Source organism: Corvus kubaryi, unplaced genomic scaffold (assembly GCF_017639235.1).
Source record: "Corvus kubaryi isolate FWS band 111438036 unplaced genomic scaffold, C.kubaryi_AGA036_p1.0 64867, whole genome shotgun sequence".
NCBI classification, from domain to species: Eukaryota; Metazoa; Chordata; class Aves; order Passeriformes; family Corvidae; genus Corvus; species Corvus kubaryi.
The window spans coordinates 59,301-65,542 of NW_024581571.1; the positions used below are offsets into that span (position 1 = coordinate 59,301).

At 51.5% G+C, this 6,242-nt stretch overlaps 1 long non-coding RNA gene across 1 annotated transcript; it reads left to right on the plus strand.

The window, feature by feature from the left end:
* The first annotated feature begins 673 nt into the window (after positions 1–673).
* Positions 674–5,942, plus strand: LOC121672707. Its single transcript, XR_006018953.1, has 4 exons — positions 674–837; positions 1,005–1,190; positions 1,773–1,873; positions 5,480–5,942. It is a non-coding gene; the product is annotated as an uncharacterized LOC121672707 (long non-coding RNA).
* The last annotated feature ends 300 nt before the right edge of the window (positions 5,943–6,242 follow it).

Consider the following 6,242-nt stretch of genomic DNA (forward strand, 5'->3'; position numbering starts at 1 on the left):
ACCCCCATTCCCAAACCCATCTCCCACACAGGCTCGCAGCCGCTGGGCAAACCCGAGGGATCGGCTGCTGCCTGGGCATGTCACACCAGTCCGTGGCTTTTTTCTATTTTTATTGTTGTTTCCTCAGACTGAATTAAAATAACAGTTCTACAGAGAAATGTCAGAGCTGCCAGAGGAATCCCATCTCTCTGGTGACTTCATTAGCGCCAGTGCCTCCAGTCAGCAAAGTCACGGGGCTTTATTAGCGCGTGGTGGGTTTTTTTCTCTTGCCCTCACATGCAGAACCCTCATTAGTGGGAAGATGGAGCACTAAAGAGTCCCGTTAAGTTTCCATCCAGGTTTGGTTTCATCTCCTCCTTTCCTGACACGAGGCCCCACCACCTCCAGCTTCACCGGCAGCAGGAGCATGTGCACATCTCTAATCACCTCTCTTCCTGGCCTGGACTGGTGTTACTGGTTTTAAACTCACCTGGGCAGAAAGGTCTGAGTTCCTGGGGTCCTGATTCAGCTGGTACCCAGCAGACTGGGGTTTGTTTCCAACCCGCTGCTTCCAGCCCTACTTCACATTCCACACAGCCCTGGGTGAATTGTGACCCTGCCAATCTCTCGTTCATTTTTGATGCATTCTGGATTGTAAGAGGCTGTTATTTTATGATGGATTAATGATGCTGTATTTGCTTTTAGCCTGTTTTATGGTGCCCCAAGTGCCTTGGCTGTAACTCTTCTGTTTATTTGTTTTATTATCCCAACAGGCTGCTCACAGAGATCACTGTGGAAACACCCCCTTTCCCCACTGCGGGCTCCCCCAGCGAGGCTGGAGGAGATATCCCACCCCAGGTAAGGCACAGCTCACCTGTGCCGTGGGAATGGTGCTTTGGAGCTGCACTTGGGGGATCAGGTGTGCTGGTTGGGAGGTAGGGGCTGCCTGGGCAGGGAGGGGATACTGGAAGCAGTAGCTGCTTTAATTCAGTGACTCTCTCGGTGCATCCACCCATTGTCTGCAGGGCTGGGCGTGGGCACTACCCTGGAGCAAGAGGAGCTGGAGCAAGGAGCCAAGGGCTAAGGAGAAGAAGAGAGGAGCTGTCACTGCTGCAGGTCACATCCATTTTTTGCCATCCCCACAGCTGGAGCCTTTCTCTGCCCTCACCTGGGTGCAGGTGTGCTGCTCCTGACACAGGCTGTGCAGCCAGGTAAGGTCTGAAAGGCAAACACAGGCTCGGGGTTCTCCCATCTTTGGGGATGACCTTGGGGGTCGTCCTATTGTCCCACCTCCCCTCCCCTCCCTGGGCGGTTCCCCACTGCCTTCCCTCCCTTCTCCTCCCCTCCCCAGGGGCTGGAACATTTGCACACAGGTATCTGAGTGCTAATAACCCACATTAACACCTTGGGCTGGTGAGTGTCACCACCAGGGGCCAGACTCTATTGCAGCTGAAAGCCTGGAAATTTCCAGTAGCAATTTCTAGCAAATTTCCTCCTAATTTCCAGTAGCAAAGATCAACTGGGAGCTTCAGGGATTAGAGCAGTGGGTTGGAGGGGGAAACAAGAAATGAAAGAGGAAAATAAACATAAAAGTCATAGAAAACAAATAGCTGGCAGTAATTCCATTAAATCAGATGTTTTTAAAAGGAAATATTAAAATATTAACTATGTAATTAAGTATTTATTAATTAAAAAAGAAGCCAAGCTGCATTAAGCTGAGCAAAGCCCAAATCATGTGCAAATTCTTGTTTAGCTCAGCTGCCAACTCAATGGACCTTGATTGTGTCTCCCAGGGCCTTGGGCTCGGGTCTGTCGAAGGGACAGGGAAGCAGATTTGTGCTGAAGTTAGAAGACCAAAATCCCCTCAGCATTTCCAGTTTCCAGTTCTCCCAAGGTAAGAGCTGCCCGTGTTGGCTTTTCCAGTGGCTCCTTCCTGCAAATCCCCACAGCTGCCTGTGGAGCTGGGCTGGCGATGGTTTCCCTGGCTGTGCATTGCTGCCATTCCTCCAGCTTCTTGGCAATCCCTCCTCTGGTGGCATCCAAGCGTGCTGGGACCCATGTGCTGCTGTCCTCGACCTCCCAAACTGCAGGAGCTGGGTGTGGAGGTGAATCACTAAGGGACAGACTGGGATGTCTCAGCAACTGGTTTGGGGGAGACCTCGGTGTCCTCCTGCGAGGAGCTGGTGTCCCCAGGCCTGGGACTTGTGTGGCTGGAGCTGGTGCCAGGGTCACATTGAGCTCTCCCAGCCTGGGGAGCACGAGCTGTCTGGTGCCTCTGACAAACTCATCTGTCACCGAGTGAGGGCCATGGGCTGCGAGACGCCGCAGAAGAGAGAGAATTAAAGAGGGAGAGAGAAAGAGCAATCAATACATTATTTAGCAGCAAGAATGCAAATGACAAAAAATTAATGAGGCCTCTCCCCCCACCCCGCACCCTTCCCCCAGCCCTCCTTTGCTGTAAGATTGCTGACAAATTCTCTGGAAAATATCAAAACAGCCGGAGGGTGTAACCTGCCAGAGTGATGCACCATTATCTATTATTGATGGAAACCTTGACAAGTTCCCTTTAAAAAAAGGAGAGAGAAAGGGAGGGAGAGAGGGGAAAAAATTGCATCTAATCTTTGTTTTAAAGCTACAGTTGCTCATTTTCTCTTCCCCGAGGGCAGCTAAGCAACAGAAGTTGTCGTGGTGGTGTCACCGTGTCGTGATGCTCCCTGAGCCCCAGCGTGGCCGGGAGCCTCCGGGCTGGGCTGGGCTGGGCTGGGCTGGCAGGGAATCTACAGGGTGCGTATGGAGGAGGAATATTTGTTTCTTCCCCTGTAAAGAGTCTTTTAAGCCTCATTTAAAGATGAAATAGGGCTGAGCTGGCAGAGACGGCACTGGGGATTGTGTCTGGGGAGAAGTTGGGGGCTTGGGGTAAGAGGGAGGGAGAAGATGATCAAAGCAAGCCATGTGGCAAATCAGGGAGGAGAGAGGGGCTGCGGGACAGGAGGAGGAGGAGGAATTCCTGGTAGAAAAAGTGAATGGGGGGAAAAATATCCAGCAAGTCCCTAAAGTGTATCAAACCCCGTCCTGAGCAGCAGAGAGGCGAGAAGCCACGGCAGCCAGCGCAGAGCCACTATCAAACAGGCTGGTGAGGGACACACTGCAGGGATTAATACTTAATAAATGTCACTGGCCTCCTGACAGCTCCTCTGCTTTTGGCCTCTTACAGCAAACCAGCAAAACCCTCAAATAAACCATGTGGAGCAGGTGATCTCAGCTGCTCCTGTTGTCCCTTCACCCTGAGCCAGCTGCAGCCTGTCCCTAGTCCTGCTGGTGCCACCGTCCCCCTGCCACACAGGGGGCAGCCGGGCTGTGTTGGCTGCAGACCCCCCTGTCCCACCCAGCCCTGGGGATGCTGTCAGCTGCAGGGCAGGGGGACAAGCCAACGGAGCCCCCCCAGCATCCTTCCCTCCATCCCCTTGACCCTCCTCGAGCACCCACCTGGCCCTGAATTTATAACCTGCTTTCCTTTCTCTGCTGTGCCCTACTGACATCCCTTGCTGCTGAGGAGGTGTGCAGCTCTAGGGAGGGAGAGCTGTTGTTGCAATGTGGGCAGGAGCTGTGGGCTCCCACCTGTGTCATCGTGCCTCAGTTTCTCCAGGCACAGGCTCTCACTTTGAGGTCCAGGATGAAGGACACCTCGTAGATGCCCGTTATTATTATTCACTGTTGCTTTTTTATAGGTCCTCAAAAGTCTTTCTCTCATCTCACAGCCAAGTCCCTCAAGGATGCTTACGGGATCTATTCCAGGCACATGCTGAAATCCAGCTCCTGTTTCCCCATCAGTAGCTCTAGGCCTGTCCTCAGGCTATTTAATGTGGAAGGTACAGGAATTACCCCCAGAGATTTATTTCCCACCCCACTGTCCTGTCTTCAGCTGAGTCCATGCCAGAGACCCCAGATCCTGGGCAAGACAGTTTGTAGCTTATTAAATTTAACCCTGGCAAACACTGCTGTTGTTCCAGTTTATGCCCACTGGCCTTGAAGATCCTGCTGAACTCCACATTCCTGTGAATCTTCATGGCAGGGCACCCCGCAGCTCTGCCTGTTCTTGGTTTGAAAGGCACCATCCTCAAATTGCATTGAATGGCTCCTGTTTTGGTGCTGCAGGGGCAAATTTGTGCTCCCAGCCACCTCCTCCACCCCAGTGCTTTGTACGCCTCTGCCATGCCCTCCACGTCTTCACCTCTATCCCGTCCCCTCTTCTTCTAAAACTAAATAAGTCCTAAGTCTTTTTACTCTCTTCTCATGGATTATTGATACTATTTGTTGCAATTCTTTGGATCTTTTCCATTTGTGCTCTATCCTGGCTGAGATGATGGGGTGATGATCAGGCTCTGTTGAAGGTGAAGTTTATAAAGTCACAGCAGCAACATTTGCAGTTTTGCCACCTCTCCCTGCTCTCTCCAAACCCTCTCGCTTTGGGAAGGCGCAGGTCCTGCCCATCACATTCCCTGCTCCTGGACCTCCCTGCAGCAGTGCCAGGCTGCTTCCCTATGGGTTTATCTTTCATGAAGAGCCCATCCACCTGCAGAAGGATCTGTGGTTTTCTCCGTGTGTTTTGTTGCAGTAGTTGAGATCCGCAGTCGCGTTTCCCAGCCCCTGCTCTTTTTTGAGTTCTCGGTTCCTCAGCCGCTGCTGGGACTCACAGAGCTCTTTTGAGTCCCTCCAGGCCTTGCTGCTGCATGGTCCAGAGCCCCTCTGGACCCCCCAGACACAGAGGTGATGCTGCTGCTCCCCGTGGTCCCTTAGCAGCATCCCTGTGTAACGGGGAGCAAACGTGTTTTCCTTCTTTGGCTCGCTCCAGCTCTCTCCCAGCACATCCACAGCCTCAGCAGCTCCTCGTGTTTGCAAATCCAAACCCACCAGGGGGTGGTGCAGGCAGTGCACAGGCTCCCGTTTAACTGGGGAGGTGGCCCAATTTATACAAAATTATTTTGGTCCTTGGGAGATCTTGTAAGCCCAGGGGGTGGCAGGCAGGGCTCCCCACTGCCTTCTCTTTGTGCCCTACTCTTTGGGGTCTTGGGGGGACAAAGCCCCTTTGCCAAAGGGCTCTCCCCACTCATCCAGCTCACCTGGATACTTATTAGTTAAATATTAGTAGTTGAATCACTTCATTTTTTTTGTTATTGGAAGGCAACTGGGCTGATTCCCTGATTTTATCCCTTGGGTTTTCTTCAAGTTGGAGTTTGGCTTTTACTGCTTTTCCAGCTTGCTGAGGGGTTATTTTATTCCTGTTGCAGCCACAAGGAAATGAGTCTTGATGTCCATCTGAAAGGTGCTGCATGCTGAGTTTTCTGCCATCCAGACCATAGCAGTGTCAATTTTATCAGAAACTGAGCTAAACCCTGCCCACCTTTAAGCTGGGGAGAAAACAAGATTTGGTCCCATGCTAATTGTACTGAAGGCTGAGTGACCTTTTTCCTTTCTCTCCTGACTCCTTGGTTAAATCCAGCCACCCCTAAGCATGCAGGAAACATCCCCCAAATACCACAGCCTGCAGGGAAGCACAGAAGGCCGAAAGAAGCAAAACGAGGTAACAAAGCTGGGAAGGCAATTGGAGAGGCGATTGCTCATTTGAGGCTGCCAAAGAATTGCGAAGCTCCAGCTCCTGCAGTGGGACCCCCCCCCAGCCCAGGTAGGCAGGCTCTCAGCTGAGAAGGAAATCAGCATTTCATGGAGCTGAAGGTCACCCTTGGGCCAGCTGTGGGGGGACAGAGAGCAGCCGCCGTGGTCACCATGGTGCTGGAAATGTCATGTCCAGCCAGAGCATTGGTTTTGCTTTTCTATTGTCTGTTGTGCTAAAGAAAGCTTTGTTGGCAAATGTACTTCATGGGAAGTTTATCTCCCTGCTGCTGACTTTGTGCAAAGCAAAACAAAAAAGAAAGAAAGTAATAATAAAAAGAATCCAACATAAATTCCCAGGTGGAATCAGGAGGTCAAGTTAAAAAAAAAATAAGGAAGGAAGAAAAAAGACACCAAACAACCCATCAGCACCAGCTTGATGATGAAGAGAAGCACTGTGGGCTGAGGAATAATGGTTTGAAGTTTGCATCGTTATCAGAGAGATGTGCCCCACATTTACAATGCTCTCTGAAATGTATTGGGGCTTGTGTGGTGTAATGGGAGGGACATGGGGGTCGGTCAGTCCCTCCTTCAAGGCCAGGAGGGCCAAAATGAAGACTTGCATGGGACATTGCAGTTTGTCACCCTGCACG